This window comes from Neodiprion virginianus, chromosome 3 (assembly GCF_021901495.1).
Source record: "Neodiprion virginianus isolate iyNeoVirg1 chromosome 3, iyNeoVirg1.1, whole genome shotgun sequence".
In the NCBI taxonomy this organism is placed as follows: domain Eukaryota; kingdom Metazoa; phylum Arthropoda; class Insecta; order Hymenoptera; family Diprionidae; genus Neodiprion; species Neodiprion virginianus.
The window spans coordinates 30868449-30889295 of record NC_060879.1 but is presented as its reverse complement, the minus strand read 5'-3'; the positions used below and the strand labels follow the sequence as shown (position 1 = coordinate 30889295).

Below are 20847 nucleotides of genomic sequence, written 5' to 3'. Positions count from 1 at the left end.
AATGACAGACGAATTACAATCGTTATCTGCCGATTATTTTGTCGCGTTTCTTTTTCCTCGCACCTCTTTCGAACTTTTTAGTATCAACTGACAATATTAATTTCACGTTACCACGGTACATCGGTACTTTTACTTGGCCCCACACTCGCATATCTAAACTCTGACGTCGCGTGCGTTTTTCGCGGGATATTACACCGGGCGCGGTCGATGACGGAACGGCGTATGTCTTGTCTGGGTGAAAAAAAAAAAAAAAAGAAATGTTCTAGTTCTCGTCTATTTTTTTCTTGCCGTGTTTATTTTACACGTCACAGATACGTCACAGTTGAGGCACAAGCGTATTTTTCCATTTACGCTACTTGTTACGCAAGGCCTAGACGTTAACACTCGTATGTGCTTCACGCGTCGTTACGCCAATTTTCCGCTGCAACGGCTCGATCTTTTTACCCCTTTCTTCTCGACCGTTTTCTTATATCACACCTCTCCGCGATCGCTTCTGTCGTTTCTCTATAAATTACCGACCATTAGATTGAATACAAATCTGCAAACAATCGGCAGGATCGAACGATTGACCGCCTGCGAGACAGACGAAGCGTAATTCAGGGTCCTCGATTTACCTAGCATTCATATAATATACACGCGTAGATGGACGGAATAGTGTCCGCAGTTGTGCTGTTTTACCGTTAGGGCGGGAGATCGACGTGCTCGTAGGGCGTCCATCCCTTGTCCTCTCTGGTCGAGAATAGGGTAGGTGATTTTATTCCCGAGTGGCGGACATCTGCGTGTGTGCGTGTATGTGTTGAAAAGAGAAACAATATTCACCCGCAATACCATCATCAAAGAAACCTGTATAAATATTTATATATTTATTCGACGAATCGATCGTTGACACGAACAATTTTGCATCCACTCGTACAGTAATCACGGGATCGGCGGAACACGGGGTATAAAAATATTTCGAACAAGGAATCTCGGGCTTTCGAGCTCGCGGAAGCTTGCAGTCGGAGTCTGCACCACCTTCGACCAATCCATCCTCCACGCCGCGCTGGGGAAATTGCACGTGTCCCCGCGGAGGAGGGTAACTATGTTACCGATGCGGTAACGCCGCGCGGAACGCTCAAAACGGAAAGCTGGCCGGAGAGCGGGACCCGCGGGACTCGGCCTAGGTCTAACGGGACCGGGAACGGTCCACCAAGCCGGCTCGAGAGAGTGGAACGCGGTCTGGCACCGGTTTAAAAGTGAAACTATGACTATTGTCGCGATCCGGACGACGCTGGCGGCGAACCTTCTGCCTCCTCGTGACTGCGGAGCACCGTTGTGACGTGAGGAACTTACACGCGGGACCGAATCCACCTCGCACTATCCCTTTCGCCCCATTCTATACCTTTTTCTCTGTCCTTGCCTGGTCGTCGTGCCACCACCACCACCCTCGTCATCATCGTCGCGATCATCGTTATCGTCATCGTCGTGACTGTGGGAAGGTCCCAAGACCACCCCTTCGCCCCGATCGGTCACTCGGACATCACGCGTCGTTGCAAAGCGATAGCATCGATCCTTGATCGTTTTTCGTTCGTAACGTTTCGCGATTCGCCTAATATTTTCGCTTTTTTCTTTTTACTTTACCTCTTGCTAGTTTTCTTGAAATTTCACGTGGCTTCGACGCATTTGCCTCGCATCATTCTTCATCTCTCCTTGTTCGTATCCGACCTGAATACGTCCCCGCCCGTTTGTCCTTTTCGAACCCGGCCCCGCTGTAAACTGCACACGACGAAGACTGCAAATATTTAATACAAGGAAATGTACTGTGTTTCATATATATATATATATAAATATATATGTATATAATTTTATTGTTTTGTGAAGTATGTGATCGATAAGTTTAACGAACGAGAGGATAGTTTTGTGAATTTTTTGGAGATTATTTTTCTTCAATTTTTTTCTGTGAGTTATCTACAGCAACAAGGAAGATTTATTATTCTCTATCGTGACGGTGTTTTCATCGATGTCAGTTTAACGAAGAACCAAAAATGTAAGTCTCAACGTGCTTTCGTATTATTATACCTACTATATTTTTACATATTTCTTATAACCCTGATATAATTGATGCATACTAATTAAATTACCGATTGCTTACATTCATAAATAAATGAATATCAATTTTACTAAAATTACTTTGGGATTGATAGAAAATGCAACATTTTGTCGCATAAAAATGTTTTGCATCGTTTTAATTCGGGGGTCGAAAAATATTTGCTACCGTTTCTCGTTGGATGATCGATATAATTTGGCCTTATCGTAAGTTCGATAAAAGCGAATATCTGTCCGTGTTTTCTCTTTCTCAAAACTCAGGAGACTTTTCTTCCCCTGCTGCTAATCACAGGTGTTCGAGTTTATACTTTTGAAAATTTCATAACTAAACATCGATCGTCGGAAAGTCTTGGCCGAACGAGCGGATATAACATACATATGTATTGTATATGTATTTATATACATATATATATCATACATGTACCGGGTGTGTTAAATATCGTCCCTACACCTATAACCGTAGGCTCGCGTCACACGTGTGACATTGTAGAGTATGAGTAACTGACATGCGTAACGAAATATCCAGTGAATGCTAAAAATAATATCGGTAGACCCGCTTGTACGAAGAGAATTGAAACGCGGTTGCGCAACTTCGCAACCACCGTCAGCCACTTTGTCGTCGTATTGGTACACCGACCGCGCAGCTGCATAAAGTTACGAAATATGCCGGCGTAGACTTAGCAGCGGAATTTCAGACGCCTTGTCGAAGCCTTTTCGTCTTTATCTCATCAACCGTAAAAACTGATCGCTCTAATTATGTACATTCTCAAGAACCCAGACGATTTTACGCTCTGTCGGTGTTCGTAACGTGTGTTGTAAACGTTCGACTACGACGGTGGTTCTTTCGATCCGAGAATCGGCGAGATATCAGTTGCAAATATTTAATCGTATCGACGAGATTGTCGTCTTTATCTCTCCGCGGGTTCCCTGCACTTCCACCGTTCGTTCAGGTTCATCGTCCAGGAATATACCTCAAAGGGCCTCTGGTGCCCGGATAGATGTTGCGATATAATCACGTTTCTGAAGGAATTATACGTAGGTATCGCTTGTGCATATAATAAGGTACACAAATGCTATTTATCATTCACAAATATAGCGTTTAATAACTTTCCAACGGTACATGAGTTATCAGATGGCTGAAATATTACTTTTTGTCTTCTTTTTCTGCAAATTTTCCCTTATTGTTTCTCAACGCGAAAGACTTTCGATTCGTCATTGATTCATCATTCATCGCTGATTCAATTTCCGGTGATAATATCTCCCTGCGCAGTATGAAAGAACGACAGTTCCGTCGTGCGAATTTTATACTCACGTGCACAATATTCACTGTCCCGTACGATTGTTGTTGATAAACAATATTCATAAAATGGTCTTAGTCTTTAGTTTTTACGTACATATAACTTTACGCATAAAATCTATACGTTTTCAACTGCATCACATTTCGTTACTTTATCCAATGATGATAAATGGTTGTATGCAAACTTTTACGGTACTCCAATTCTGGTATAAAGTCGCGTCGGAGGCGAAAATCACAATTGCACCTATTTCATGAAGTTGTATAACTTGTACTCTCGATCAACTGTAGGTTAACTGTAATTGCGTCGCAGTCGAGTATCAGTGTGTTTTTTTTCTGCGACTCGCGTAATTCAAGGGGTGTTGATAGTGCGATTGGAAAACAATAAATTTGCGTATATATCGTACTGTATATAACGCAGGTGTTTTCCTGACGCCAATTCTCCCGATATATGCGTGTTCGTTCTTTGCACACACATTGGTGTGAAAAGTGAGATTTACGCTCTTGATCGACTCGAATAGCGAGGTTTGCAAACACGCGGTTGCTAAAGTCAGTCACACACATGCAGTAGCAGTAACACAGAACGAAAGTACAAAGTTATCGGTGTCCGTGACGCGGGAAATACGTCGGTTCGTTTTTTAGTCCAAGCAGCGTGAACCTCGGTCAAGGGATACCGTATGTAATTTGGCTAACGGTTTTATGCCAGCGAAAAAAGAATTAATCGTTTAGGAAAATCTGCTAATCGTGTACTGATTGTTGTTTTTGACGTCTGCACACCTCGAAAGTTCAGGATAAGTTTTGATTTTTCACTCCATCCCATTTCTCGTAAGCCTTTATTCCCAATTGCGGAATTCCGGACTCCGCCACGCTCGGATTCGCGGCCGTTGTACTTACGCGTTATTATTGTAACCGGTAACGTCAACGCTGTCAATCAGCGAGTCGGGTCGAGAGTATACCAGGACGTAGGTATATTGTTGTTCTTCGATCCATCCCACAAAAATATCCAACACTAATGGATATCGCGTCATCCGGACGGAAGACGTTTGCGACCGCGAAGCCGTGAACGTTTCACGCTGGAAAAACACCCGCCGCCACTTTTACCCTCGAGAATCTCTAGTCGAAATACCTAGAGGAAAATTGTACTCCACATTTTTAAACAGTCGGCTTCAATCGAAACCGATCGACATCCATTCAAAAGTGACGCCTGATTTATAGAAGTCATCTTTTTCTTTTGGTGAAGTGAAAATTTAATCGAAAATCGTAATATCTGGCTCTGATCGTTCCAAAAACGACGACCATTAGAAATTATAATTATTGAAAAATGTTAAGTAAATATTCAATTACTGTGTACCTACCTCTGCAATGAAGTGATTGAATATTAATTGTTGTTCAAATGTAGTTTGACCTTACAAATTTGAGGTAATGTAAATCAACTGTTTTTATTATATTCAGATTTTCTCTCAATTTTGCACAATCATTCCTGTATACACAGAATATCAGTCCAACACCGTAGAAATGCAGCGGACCGAATAGATATAATAATATAATTAGGTGACCAAAAATTGCGAGCTCCATCTGTCTCGTCGTTGGAAAAACAAGAGCCAAAAACGGCAAGTCAAGGTTCGATACCCTCGTCGTCGGTTCACCATGTTGCAGAGATGTTTGGATCGCGGAGCGTTGCGTTCGCAATACCGGAAGTAGAGGCAGCTAACATCTGCAGTACGGTTATAGACGGGATGCGCGAGAGTCTGCGGGGTTCAAAACTAAATTTGATTCCTTTGACGCTTCGGTTGTAGCTTCTAGTGTTGACGATGGTTGTTCGAAACCTGCACCAAGCCTTCGAGGCGACGTAAGCACAGACGGTGCACCATGCGCGACGCGACATTTTGCAGCGCATATCCAAGCCAATATTGCCAAAATTTGGAACGCGATCTAACGACCGGCGAAACGACGAGCATAAGCCTTTCTTTCACATATCTCCTTACCCTTCATCCCATGTCCAGAGGCTGTTACTCTGTTAGGAAAAAGCGAAAGTATCAGCAGTAGCGGCACCTCGTTGGCACTGGTTATAGGCGATGCGTAGCTCGGGTTGAAGAGAAGCGAAAAGAAAAGAAAACTTGAATCCAATCGCGCCAGAAGTTATCCCCAATTTTTGCACGCGCGGTAAATATTCGTTAACGAGTAAAGTCGATTTAACGCTCGGTCGGTTTTCAAGAACAGTCTATGTTAGCAATGAATCATTCGTTGCTAAAAAACACGGTAGTGGTGCATGATTTAAAAGAAGAAGAAGAAGAAACAACAAAATTGCACGAATCGCAACGAATGCGTATCGCGAAATAACCGTGAATATCAGCGTAAAAAAAAGTGCCAGTTTTCTTTCGAACCACAAAACCACGTTTCTAATCAATAAAATTTCCTTTCTTCCAATACAACAATTTTCGCATTACTCCACGAGAAATAAGACGACAAACTTCCTCCAACGCGCGGTCCACGTCTACGAACGGGGTCCATTGCTGTTGCGTTGCGTTCCTCTGCTGTGAGAAAATTAAGAAAGATAGAAAGAGAGAGAGAGAAAGAGATAGAGAGAGATAGAAAAAATCAGTACCGAACCTCTTTTCGCGGCACGAGCGCGGCCCGATGAGCCATCGGCGGCTGTCCCGTGTAGTGCGATAGATAGATCGGTGCCTGGCTGAATGAATGTGTGCGTCGGTGACCGCTAGCGCGTTGCGCCGGTGGAGGCCGGCGAGGCGTTCGGGTCGACGCCCGCCCCTTCGGGTGATTCCGTCGGCGCTCGGCTCCGCTCGGCACTAGGTCAGTGATGGAGTCACTGCCCGCCCTGAGCCGCGAGGCAATGACACCGGGACGCCCGAGCCTCGCTGCGCCGCCACCCGCAATCGCTTCGGGCTCTACCGGCTAACCGGCGTTCCCCGGTTTGTTCCCTGCCGATCCTCCCGAACCGACGCGTTCTCCCGGCCTGCTGCCGGCGCAACGCCGAAATTCCACCCGGCTATCGCGGTATCGTTCCATTCCTTGTTCCTGCGGCCCATATTCACACTCGCGGGGTGGATGATATGAAACTATGTTCTGAAACGGGTACCTGTTGTACCGTCTCACTGGCGGTTCCTTGCTTATTTACTCGGCTGATTTTTGTAGCCCGTTATACGGTGTGATCTGTTGGTTAAGATAGTAGGAAAAACTTTTTGTCACACCTTTTGCAGAAATGTATGATAATCAGACTTCTTGCAGAGTTATTGGCCGGTTGTTTTTAAATAGTCGCAGTCTAAAACAGTCCTGTAATACGAGTTCGACCACCGAGGTTATTTTAATTAGCATATTTTTGATAGCCATGGAAAAGTATAATTTGCGCAAAATGAGAAGATACAGAGTTACGCGTAATCGGTGGATAGAATCACCTGATAGGTAATTGGGATTCGCGACGACACAGAAATGGATGTAAAAAATGAAAGAACGAAAAAACCCCACGCTGAAATCACGCCACGTTCCTGCCGTGGAAATACCCCTCCGTTTGAACCTTCTGACCTTAATTTGCCGACGAGTCCGCCGCAGCGGCGATCGATAAGCAGGGGTTGATGTTTTGAGTTAATTCAACCTCGTGTGTAACCCACGAAATTCTGAAGATTCAATCATTATTTCGGGCAGTCGGTAAACTTGATAAAGGACGCATTTGGGATTACTTGAATCCCCAGGTTTAAGGTTGACGCTGTGATAACTGACGTTGAATGTGCAGTTTTGAATGAACCAAATTTATCGCTAGACGTTTATACCGATCAGACTGAATAAACGTCGGGAATGTTAATATTAGCTTCTTATCGTGGGGGTATTCTTGCAGGAATTTGGTCAAGGCCTTAATGTTCCATTCAGTTGCCTACACCTAAGTTTTTACGAACATCAGGATTATGTAATTTTCACACTTCACTTGCAACTACGCGATATAAATTTTCACGTCAGACCAGGTTACGTTTCACCGTCAGAAAATTCGCAACATAATTATTCGATCGCGATTCGTCTCGTGAAAAGATTCATCCGGCTCATTCGTCATGCACTGCGAATAAATCCATGCACCCGGATCGACTATTTCGCGTTTGTTTCCATTAAGAATGTCCAGACTAAGCGGAGCAAAGTAATAATGGAATTCCAAATATATACCTGAGAAGCGATTTCTAGGTTTAGGCAAACGTTAGAGTGAGGCAAGCAGTAAACGATCCGCAGCTTGTGTTGCACACGTAATTCGGAATATCGAGAAAGCGTGGAGAAAGACGCAATCGTTGGCAATTTATATAGTCAATGACCTCCGCGGACTTATCTGAAGCATTAGCAATTACGCGTTTCAATGCTTCTTTTTCTTCGTCTCAAGCCACAAGTTCGATTTAATATCTCCCCGGTACACGGTCGGTCGTCTTCGTATCCATAAGACCAAGAGTTTCTCGTCATCTTTCGACGTAACATAACTTCGATCCAAGATCACGGTTAAAAGTTGATTTCGCGCTCGCGTGTCGTAAGTTTGCACAGATCATGTTTAAAAGTGTCAACTTATCGTACATGGAAATTCGTGCAAGTTTTTTTCTCGACTCGTAAGAAATATCGTAGGCGTACTATACATTTTCTGTCTTATTATTATACACTGTATAATTTTATATGTAGAATATTTAATTGCTCTGAACTGGGTTACATGTATACCTATAGATATACACATATGTAGTCGTATATCGTCTCGCATAGCGATATTCTCGTTGGCCCGATCTGTCTTCACACAGTTCGCACATAAGTTTTAATACTCGGAACTAGCGTGGTGGTATGAATTTTTCAGCAGCGCAAAAGATTCATGCGTTATGCATGTGGGATAATTTTTTACTTCCGATTACGCCGTGCTGTCATCATCGCTCTATTCGCACACGGATATTTCGCCGTGTGTAGTCTAAGGCTTTTCGTATAGATGTTGCAGGTTTTTCAGCGGAAAAAAATTGACGCGACTGATTTCGCTTTGCAACGTCGGAATTCCGGCGATTCGCTACATGTAACGTTGCAGCGCGAACCTATCGAATCAGCTAGATTCTGTATCTCGCATCGAATGAACTCACCACTTCCTGAAACTGTTTAATATATTCTATAAATAATTAAAAGCATCATAAACTCGTCGACTGCAGATGTGCATACACTCTTGTGCCACGGCTCACGATTAGCCGTCACATTTGGCACTTTATGGCTTGACACGGTTTACGCTCGTTTTATGCGCAATGAAACTTGACGAAGAAAATAATAAAATAAAAAAATAAAAACAAAAACACCTCACTTTGATATCGGAGAGTCAAAAATAACGTCAATTTTACGTTGGATTCATCTGAAGTACAAAACTCTTTCATAAAAATATATTTCATATATTTCTATATTATAATTAACTGCAAAATTCGAAGCAATCATTGGACGTGAAAATAATTTTTACATTAGCAGTATCGTATATATGTATAATGTATATATATTATACCTATGTCCTATGTCCTATGGTCATAAGAAAGTTGATGAATTTATTTGACAGTATCGCAACTATGAAAATCCATTTCCAAAAGTTTTCGAGCGGTCGGTTGTTTGTATGTGATGGCAGAAGATTGATGACACATATCAATCGGGCAGCGTTGATCCGTAAAAATGATCCAAATTGTCTACAGTTGTGGCCTGCACGACTTTCCGCACGCGACAGGCTTTTTCACATACGACACTTTATACTCGGGTCAATTTTTTTCGTATAAATAAAAGAAAAAATAAAACAAAATTAATACCATGGCAAAAGATGTCCCCGTCGTTGCCAGTGCGAATCGCGTTGCGGAAAGCGCGTGTTTATCCCTTTACGCGACGACCATTCCAGTTGCGGTAGGACTTTCGATTGACCGTTACTCTGCTCTCTTCACTCCTTCTGTGCTGTGCTCGCTACTCGCTTTCTCGTTACCGCGTTCACGTTTCTGTTGCTCTTGCCGGTCTACGGTCGTCCGGTCGGCTACGTTCACCACAGACACGCGCTTACTTTCTTTCACTCTCGATTATAGAAAGGTGCACCGCAGGAACGAGAAGGTCAAATTCATCGGGCCCATTCGAAGTGGGGTCGTCGAGGTGGCGGGGCGGAGCAAATTGAACCGACAATGCGAGAGAAGTGTCTTTTAATACGTAAAATACCGGAGATCAGGACCATTTTATTATTTCACGCGTCACCCGTCATCCCGATGACCTTGGGACCGACCGGCTTACCGTCAAATCTCGGGGGGCCTTTTTTTTATTTTATTTTTAATTTCTTTTTTTCCTCCCCTTCCCTCCACTTCGTAAGTGCCGGGCGAGTACGGCGAGGGAGCCACGATCGACTTTCATTACGACTCTCGTAGATACGGACGACTGCTGCCTCGCTGCTACTTGTCGTGTAATTTCTCGACGTGTTGAATTCGAAGGAAATACGTGGCATTAATTGCTTTACTGACGACTTGAATCACTAGATGTAGATACTATGAATATTCAAATATTCAATACCCGAAACGTGGCTGTATAGGTTTAACGTCTTATCTATCTGTTTTGAATCGCCTTGCAGTTTGACAGAAAAAAATTAACTATCATCTTCTTTCATACATTACTGTACACGTGTGTATAAATTTATATTTAACGCGGTCTTTGAGGATTGGAAAATATTTATTTGATTCATTTATCAAATTCTTGGAACGTTTCAAAACTCCTATTTATATTCAACGATATTTCGCTCAGCTCACTCGATACCCACATTTTTTTGTTGTTTTTAGTCACGAAAATTGCGGCTTTGTTATACGGAAAGTTCAATCTGCGTTTCGCGTTTTCATGACACATTCGAATTCAAAAGTTTTTAGGGGCTACAGAACTTTCAATACCTGCATTTGAGAGAATCTCTTTTTCATCTCTTCGTCTATTAAAATATAATTGAAAATCAGCATTCGAAAAAAGCAATTCGATAATTGAGCCTGAATTCCTTCTTTTACCTTGCATTGTACAGAGTATAACGCCACTCATTCGCAAATCCGTACACGATTAAAAGGTTCTGAAATTGCGCCAACTATCAGGATATCCATGAGCCGCTAATCGAATGAATTTGCAATTGCGAAATTGAAAACGTATTTCTTTCGACACGACAAAACAAATCAATTACAATTCCACTGTAGAATTTTCAGCCGTAAATTAAGAGTCCGCAAATTGGAGCGAGGAGTTAGCAGCTTGGACGTAATTTTGGGTGGTGGTTAGAATAATGACGATTCTTGCAGCTTTTGATTAGCTTATACATTATTATTCATTCCATCGATCGTACAAAATCAACATTTCGACCCTCTTATCGCGTGGCCGTTCCACTTTCCTACCCCGGCACATAATTTTCTTCCCCTTGATCCCCGTAAATTCCCGACGTAGCGAGTCGGACGCGACCTTGCGACTTCTGGAGACTTTGAATCCTGTCCTTTCGTAGGGAAATTGAGTCTGGTGTAAAAGCGAGCGTCTCGGGTGTATCGAAAGTGAGTCTATTCCGAAGCGTGTGTGGCAGAGGTTTGGTTAGCGGTACCGGGAGTAGCAGCAAGGAGGAAGATAGCGGTCCGCAACGTCCCGTATATCGTGAGCAGTCAGTCAGTCAGTCAGTCGTAAGTCGCAACGCGTTGTGTAACTCGGCTTGCCCGGGACGAAAGAGCGAACCTCTCGGTTAAACCGCCTCCTGCACCGTAGGCGACTTTCACCTCCTGCAGATCGGCGCAGAGGCCGTTGCACCTGCGCGTTCACCAAGTATACACCGCCTTCGGCGAACCAAAGCACTCTCACTTGCTTCACGTTACGCCTAACCTGTCCTACTCACGATCACCGAGCTCTACCAAGGCCCACTGTCATTGTCCAATGACGCCCGCGTTCCTCCCTCCTCGCGACAAATTCAGGTGACAATGTTACACGGAAGGATAAACGTTATAAAATGTACGATATTTTTCTCACCGTAGCACGGTAAATTTGATAGTTTGCAAATACGTTCTGTATATATATAATCTACTTGCCGCTTTCGCAAGCGAGATAAATTGTTTTTTCACAGCTTGGCTCTCCGATATATTTTTATGTTTACACTATATGTATTACGCATACGTGTATTTACACAAGAAGAGTTGTACTTCGGAAAGATTCAATCTTTGTGTCAGTTTTATTTTTAGGCATTGGAAATTTTTTTTTTTATTTTTATATGTTTTTTTTTTTATTTTATTTTATTTTAGGCCGGTATATAATTGAGACATTCTACCGGGCTCAATCCTGACTTTTCATTGCCAATGCGGAGAAACGTTCAATTGCGCATGTATAATGAATAATGATAAAAACTCATATAAATAATCACGATATGATACCTAATATACCCATTGCTACAAATAAAAATGAATCATGACCAATACCGGTTCGATTATTTTAAGTCAGCAGAATTCTAAAAGGTAACATGGCCTATAATTGTATCAGCTTTTTTTGTTTCTTTCGTAACAATTAATTACCTTTGTATATACCACATTGTGGAATGATTGAAACGGAACACCCTGTATCAATTTATCACCTCGTATCGATCGATTGAACGGACGACTGACAGCAACGTCAGCAAAGAATCTGTCACATTTTTTATTATTCCCCGGGTAATTTTTATTACCTCCGAACGTACATAATATAGGTACGTATTAGCAAATCTTGTCAGCCTTCTCGGCTTCCTGATTCTTCTATATAAAGAGACATATATCTTCCGCGAAAGATGAATCGCCTGTTTATATTTGTAGGAGGTCTTCGGTCGCTATGCTGACGCTGACGTCATGGCAGTTAATTTGTGCGAGACGGTTTTTCGCGGTCAGTTAACCGTGGGCATCGCGGTAACGTGTCGAGATTGATAATGTAGATTTCTCCACTCGTTGTAGTCCTATAACTGATCGTAAATAACGAATCAAAGCCTCGAACGAGTATCATCCGAAATCAGTGCGTGAAAAATTGTCCCAAGCTTTTCGGCCGGCCAATAATCCCTCTGATGTCTGCATCATCGAGTATTTCGAACGAGTGATTCCACTCAGCTAATATATGTACCAATATGTATATATATATATATATTTATATGTATATATGTATACATAAATATACGCGTATGAAACTAAAAATACCCAAGATTTTTTCGTCACTTCCATTTCAGCACTTGGTAAATGAGTAATTTTCAACTTCAAGTGAATTTTGATGCGCGAATAAAGTCGTTTAATGTTTTTCGTTTTTTTTTTTGTAATCGTGTTTTCTATACATTTTTTTCTCTCTACCGAAAGCCCGAAAAATTATTGGCTGGTTTTTTCCGATCCATTCTCGTATACATCTGACGATGAGTAATTATTCTCGAAGTGACTGAATGCCGCAAGTTTTGACTGTTGATTGAACATCACTATATTCGAAGACAGTTGGACGACTTGTCGGTGATCGGCACTTGTGTGCTCGTGACGGGCACCAATGACACGCTAAATTTACGTATAGTAAATTATCTGATTTGATTTTATTTCATTTCGCAATTCAGTTCACTGACATCCGTGTAGGTATATTTACACATCGTTGTAATGGTCAGCTATACTCTCATCGTTTTCTTATCGAAGAGTATATACATGACAGATGGACAATATCTCGTCACATAAACCTGTGAAACTTTACATGATGTTTAATTTTTTTTTGTTTACTTTATAATGTCAAGCCGCAAGAATAAAAGAATAAAAACGGAATACAATATCGTTTAGATAACGGATTGAATACGATTGACGAAAATATAAAAAAGACAAAGCAGAGTCGGTAAACCGTAGAGTGTGATAAAATTTATCATCAACTCTAATCGTAAGAGTTTCTCAACATTGTCAACAATGAATATGCACACATTTTACTTTGCAGATTACTGATTCGAATAACGCGTGAATTGTTAATCACGTATGAGTTAAATGTATAGGTGTAACTTCCTACGACTGATAATGAGCTCCAATTGCCTTCACGAAATTCGAATAACTACATCAATATCGTTTACAGAAAAATCAGTTACATCGTTTTTCGAAATCATTTAAAATTTTTCCAACAATCAAAATACAAAGCCAGGAGTGCAATGTACAAAATTGAAAAAAAATTCTTAAAAAAAAGTCGACCACGATGATTTTCAATAGGGCTCCTAATGAGGTCCTAAAGAGCACTTAAAACCCGTCTTGATTCATTTTCGAAATACTTATTTCTTCGGAACTTTATGCCACTGGTTTGCGACATGCTGACGTCACACGCTAGCTGAGCAATTTGAAAATATAGCTTTCCAATGAAAATATCAACACCTAAATCTCAATTAGGGCATCTAAAGAATTTTTTTTATATGGTCTTGCTATATGGTATGCATAACATGTAATACCTACGAATATATTGTATATACGAATATACACACTTGTACAATAAAACCACCGCATCTATGCACGTACATTAGACATACAAACCTGCAGTATCTCTATCTACGGTACAAACGTGACGTTTATGCCAACTGCACAGTGCTAATTACTGTGCAGTTTACCATTTACAGTTCGTAGATTACAGTTTTAGTCGCGAGAGTGGAAAGTGGGAGAAGGGGTAGTAAGGGGGAGGAACGGGGATCATCGTCCTCCCAGAGAAAGTTGTCCGCTAGACTTGGACACCCCGTATATATGTATAGGTATATGCTGTATATTTGTATTAGTACACGGTACGAAGTGCAAAAATGCGTATTTACATCGTAAAAGTGTTTCAATACATGCATTCTATGCGTAACGAACGTTGGTGCGAAATGGATAACAGGTAGATTATACACAGGTACGCTGTATACGACCAAGATACATTGTATGCAGAATGGGAAAACGATTGAACGCAGGATTACGATATCCGTCTGACCTCTAGCTGGTAAGTCAGGGGGTGTTGGATTCGGCTACGCGAGCGGTTGAAGGTGTGTAAGGTGTATACCGGATCAGTCGAGTGATCCGGAGGAAAGGGTGAAGAACCTGGGGGTGAAGGAAACATCGTTGTGATAATTGTTTGGTTTGGTGCGTACAGCGAAGGAGAGGAAATTAAAGGAATAATTGTGCTGAGAAAGTTTCTCATTAGTTTGCTTCGAGGAAATGAAAATTTATTTTATTTATCATGCGAAGCTTCATGTATACGAAGTTCTAAAATTCTGTTGCAGGCTGACGATGAATTTGATTAATTCGTAATGACGAATTTTTTGTAAAATGAAATGAACAAAATGATGCAAGGTATACGATTCAACGATGTGAAAATTTCTCGTCTTATATCATTTGTATCATCGACTTTCGTTGAAATATGCATTTGAAGTTTTTGCAAGTTTTACGGGGAAATCTCTGCGCAATTTGAATTAACAAGTGTATTAATTTCTCATCAGTATAATGCCAACAGACTTCCCGGTGTTGGAATTGGTAACGTTGAAGTATCGAAAAATGAGAGAAAAAAATCATCACTTTGCAATTATAGAACGATGTTGAAAAAGTTGAGTGTTTATCAAAATAAGAGAATGTTCTGCTTCGTTACGATTTACTAAGGTCGAGACAGTTCTAAAGTTGCGAAAAACAATTTTTCTTGAATCACGCATCTTCGCGCTAACGTTACACTGACGTCAATCTCATCAGAATGTTCATTACTATTTCCGTCTGCAGCGCGGTGAAAAATTACAACTTCGATGGAGACATGAAAATTCTCTACGATCTCGTCGAAGAAAAGGGTTACAATAATAGAGCAAAAGCTAAAAAATAAACATTCCTGCAATACGGGCGTGAAGTATTTTCTGGACCACCTGTGACTCATTCCTCGGGAGACATTGACCACCGGGTGCGCTGAGTGCAGACTTCTGCGTTTGTGTCGCCGAATGCGTATGGCGTAGGCTATATATATATATATATATATTTTATATATATATATATATATATTACGCACGCCGATATGCACATGCCGCACACGCGTGCCGCGTAGGTGAATATTTTACGACTCGCACACGCTTTGTTGTGCCCTGCGTGCACTCTCGCACTCGCGTTGGGAACGCGGCGGTAAGGCGGAAGCGCATTCGTCGCCGCAGCGTGCAGCGTTAAGTAAGACCCTGCATTTCTCGTGGTTCTCTTCTCCGCTAATTGACCCGCCGCTGCTGTCCGATGGTGAATGGAATCCGCGATAATTGTACAATTTACAGACAGAGCTTTTATCGTTTATCGTTTTTTCTCGTCAAATTTTACCGCTCACGTGTTAATACGACGTTATTCTACGCACGGCGATCAGCTGTGATGTTATAATTTGTTCGACGATCCTTACAAATCCGTAGAATCATTCGTGCCGGAAAAGAGTGGTTTGAATTCTTGTTTTTTTTTTTTTTTTTTTGACAGGAATGAAATTTGATCACTTGTTGTCTCGATCACACTAAACTTTCGAAATTTCTGCAACGTTTTAATGAAATGGGAAATTTTTGTGCTGACCAATTTTGAATTTCGATCGTCATTCGACGACCGACGAGATTCCTCCTGAGAGTTGATAATTTATTGTGATTTCATCTCGAAGTTAACGCCTGAAACTTTTACCTGTACCGCAGAGTGTAGCGAGGCGATGGAGAGATCAAGTCCTTCTAAATGCGGTATCGGGTGACTTTGTCTCTCCCGATATTCAACGCCCACGCAAGCGATTTTGTACTCCCCTGGGCACTACAAACATACGTGCCGCATAATTCAGCCCCGCTTATTCGGGATGCAGCGCACGTATGTGTTGGACTACATATCCACTTAACAGATAAAAATACGCCATGGGAGCGATGACTGCTGGATAAAAATATCAAATGCATCACCGGCGACATTGGTTTGGTTCTTGATTTGTGTTAACGTCGCGAGGGACACGCTTCCACGATCTATGAATGAGGGGGGAGGTAGGAAAGACGAAAGATAAAAAATACGTAAAACGAAAGAAAAAAAATTAAAATATGGTACACCTTTCTGTTAGCGGAAATTCATTTGACAGCATTTCGGTGCAGTCCCTGAATTTTATATCCACCGTCATCATCATCATCATCATCATCATCATCGTCGTCGTCGTCGTCGTCATCGTCATTATATTCTCACAGGACTTCGCCTGTGGTGTAAGTTCAGCGTGAGAGTAAATTAAAAGAAATTGCGCTGCACGGGATTTAAATGCGAATCGAGATATTTTCTTTTGATGATTTTTTACGCCACATTTCGCAATCGCGTATAACACGCCGCCGGTTAACGGCCCGTCTTTCCTTTCTATTTTACTTTGTTTTTATCTCATTGGCCCTTCACTCGTTTCATTGCTTTCCTCCACCAAAGAAGAAGCCGTTTGAACGAGGATTTTATCCCCGCAGCCGAGGGTGCAGAGGTTGGGTTATATGTTCAACCAAATGTAGAAGAACTTCGACATCTTATACTCTACCTTGATTCGATCGAGCATAATGATCGCGGATATACGGAAAATATGGGTCGGTTTTATGAAATGTGCAAATTATGGATTCTCGATGACAAAATTGTAAAATCAATTCTTCCAAAATTCATTCCAATTTGCAGCATGCTGTGTTTCTACTAACAAGGAAACTCTTCCTGGAGGCTTTTGGAAATTTTTCGAAAGTGACAGACTTTAGCTGTTAATTCATCCCGGTCATATGTAGCTGCAATTGAAGAATGAATTGAAAGTTTATGCTGTTCCAGTCAATTTAATTTTACCTCCTATCCAACTTTCCCTCAATATTGATGATACTGATGGAGTACAGCTATGATTGTAACTCTGCCCATTGAATTATGCCATGAAAGAACCGGAATTAGTTTTATTATCAATTCTTTTTTATCTCCAACGACACGCTCACACCATACGTATGTCGGTTACTACAAAGCGAAAAGCCGAATCGTCCGATTCACTCACTGAATCTTTCTTCAACCCACATATTATTAGACTACTCCCAGATTGCATGAATTTGAAGTTCGCACGAATAGCGAAAGAAGATACGCCATCAGACTATGCCACGAGTGTCTTACCTTTATTTATTACGCAATTCTTACGTATTTCCCATAAGAGAGAGGAGGTTAATACGTCTCGTGTAAACGCCGAAACGCGCTCACATACCCCGAAACAATTGTTTTCCCGCGCTCATTCCACACCCGCGTCGTTCGAAACGTTCCAAACATTCCCCAACTCTAGGTTACCACTCACTCCAGAAGCGCATCATGCACCTCCAACCTACCCAATACTCACAAATTCCATCGATATTGTCTCCGTTCTCGGTGCAGTGGATGAAAAAAAAAAAAAAAAAATTAAATTAAAAAAAAAAAAAAAAATCTCACATTTGCTCTCATTGTCAGTTCTATTCCCTCTCTCTCTCTCTCTCTCTCTCTCTGTCTCTCGCATTTCAACTATTCATTGTTTTCCTTTTTTCCTTGTCTTTGTTTTTTCCTTCGGTTCATAACTCCCGCAACACGTCGGGCGAAAGGGGGGAGGAAGGCCGCGGTTCGTGCCTCATCGTCAGCTACAACGAGAAGCGTGCCTCTGTGCCTCGTGCTCCAGTCGTTGACCCTGCGATGCCGCGTCGCGTCGTTGCGAACGGCGGGAGGCGCCGTATACGTCGGATCGCGGTAGGGTCGTAGCAAGGCTTGCATACATACGCCTCTCTGTACACGCGATAACATGTGTACACCTATACGTACGCATACATACCATATATATATATATATATAATATATATATATAATATATATATATATATATATATATGTATAACCTAGTTGCGTGTATAACGTGTGACGTTTAACATTAGGTACGGTTGTCATAAGTACGCCCGGACAAACGCACACATGTATACGTAGGTATATATGGTTATTTTCGCACATGTATCGCGGTAAGTGTACGTCGTGGTGTATGCGTAATGTACATGTAACACGCCTATAACCCGTTCTATGTATATGAATAGGTAAAGAGGAGGATACATACATATGTGCAGTGGAATAAGTTACGCGTGGGCGCGAATCGCGACACGGGGCACCGGAACTCGGATGTTCCCAGGAAATTTGCCAAGTTCTATTCTTCGACCCTTCTAACTATACTTCACCCCCTATGCTTACTTTGCTTCGTTCACCCCATCAGAGACCATTTTCCTTCATCTCCTCGATAGTCGCCGGCTTACACAATCGTAGAAATTTTCTGCACGGTCCCCCTACAGGGTGAAGGAGGATGCAGATCGAGAATTATATGCCTACTTGTATTGCGGACGGTAACTTTACTGCTTAACGCATAGGTACCAAGATGACCAAGTAACTAACTGAAGGATGACTAATTTTAATACACTTTGTATTAGATACAGCACAATTTGTATTGTAAAAGAGTAAAATCTTGCTAATCTCAAAAATTATCCTTATTCCGTACGAGTCTTTTGATTTTAGAAAATATTGGTCAGTTTGCTCGAAAACATATCACCATTATCATCGTAAATTCGTGAGGTAGCTACACAGCTTAAATTGATGCTATGAAAAACCGAGTATATTTGACGATAACTACATTTAAAATCGCTTTGAAATGTTGCAAAGTAAATACCGGAAATATTGAGTATTCGCTTTTGAAAAGACTTGCATAACAAGGTTTGCGATCAAGTTGTTCAAAGTATCGTCTAGTTTGCAATCGCTGCATGGTGGGAAATTTCGAAGTTTCAAGTGTTGCGAGAGATTGAGAAAATAGAGTCACAATAAATTAGCAATTCTATTGCGAAACGGAAGGTATAAAACCGCCGTAGAAATCCAACAAGAAGATGATCTATGGACTTGACGCCGCAGGATGCTGCAGTGTCGAAGTAATGACCCGTCTCTCTCTCTCTCTCTCTCTCTCTCTCTCTCTGTCTCGAGATCGTGCCGCGGCAGGCAAGCCTAGGATCATAGAGCTCGTGACGCGGAAATCATCCTTTTCTGATCTTCGTCGACGTCCGTGGAGCCGCAAGCGCGGAACGCGGATGTCGGAGAATAAAGTGCCCGCAAGCGCGGATCCCACAGACGGGAATTATTGCAAACCTGCGGTGTACACCAAAGGGAAAGAGGGGGCGAGGGAGGAAGATGGCAACTCTGGGTCACTAGTGAAAGTCTAGTCTAGTTGACGACGAGACTGCAGGGATTGAGGCAAGCGATTCTACTCGCGGGAAAGTGGGGGTATACCTACGTGTAGGTACCTATACATATAGCCAAGGTACCTTACCTTACATCTCTCTTCCTGGTGGACGACCAGACACGACTTTGTTGTCGTCCGCACTGCTGTTATCGTTATGCATTCATTCGTTTGCAAGGCATGATCCCTTTCAAACGGAATCCGTTTTGAGGAAAGATCGCTTCCTTGCATTAAAAAAACAAAAATCGTTCGCTTTTCATTTGACTCCGCACATAGTGCTCATAACCCTGATTTGTACGAGAAATCTGTTTTCAAAATCCGTCGCACTAAGTATCGCAAGTGATACGATCATTTCTCGGAATTTGATCGAATGAAAGTGAAATCGTAGTTGAAATTTGCATCCTCGCACTGTAATTTCCTGTGTAAAATCGTGCAGGTTATGATAATTTTCGACCAGTCATCAAATTGGTTTTGCATGTCAAGCATTTTCGATCGTATTTTTTCTCACAACTCCAAGTATTTTCCTCACAAAAGGATCATGATTTTCTATGCATCAACGGCTTGTGGACCGTCGATTGACTTTCAGTAATTCCCAGCTACGAGAAGCTCACTTCTGTTTGCACGATGTTTCCTCGGCGATCCTCTGGGGTGCAGAAATATTCGCATGTGCCGTACGTACAGCGGGAATGGTCACGCATGCACCTCGTGGGAGCAAGAACGTGCCGAGATGACCCAGTTACTGACCTGCGCCTTGGTGTTTCCCGACGGCGTGGTGAACGGGCGACGGTGTAGCGCGCTCCGCGAGTCCCAGCAATAGAAAAGCTCATGAACCGGGGTAACATTACCGTGTATAGAGAGACGTCGCTTAGAGTCGTTTGTGGGCGTCGGTGGGCGTCGCCGCAATAATAACTCCCGGTTCTCGAGAAGGAAACATAAGCCAGAAATGCAACGTCCCTTCGACGAATTGACCTCAACTATAAACTTTCACCGTTTCTTTACCCCGCCTCGCGCACCAGTCGCGCATTTACTTTTGCCCATTACTAGCCTACGTCATCCGACGCCTGCGATCGTGCGAACGCAGACTCGAACCCTTTTTTAACCCTCATTGGTCACAAACAAATATCTAGGTATTGTTTAGGGAACGCAGAAAAAGCTCTCTCAGTTTTCCCAACCAAAATTGATTGTTTAAATACTGTAAGACATCGGCAAAGTTATGGTAACGAAAAAATCCTTTTTTTTTTACGGAAAAATTTTTATTTCTTCTACACAATTCATTTAACAAATAA

The 20847-nt window shown here is 42.0% G+C and overlaps 1 protein-coding gene across 2 annotated transcripts in view; it reads left to right on the top strand.

Annotated features, from left to right (window-relative positions):
- Positions 1-631: 631 nt before the first annotated feature.
- Positions 632-20847, top strand: part of LOC124299977 (hormone receptor 4) — a 110327-nt gene continuing 90111 nt past the window's right edge. Inside the window, exons 1-2 of one of the 2 annotated variants that reach the window (XM_046753517.1) lie at positions 916-1319; positions 1861-2026. The gene's annotated coding sequence lies outside the window, so the exon portion shown is untranslated. Of the gene's footprint in view, positions 2027-20847 lie in introns of both variants that reach the window. The other variant, XM_046753520.1, reaches the window with a different exon arrangement.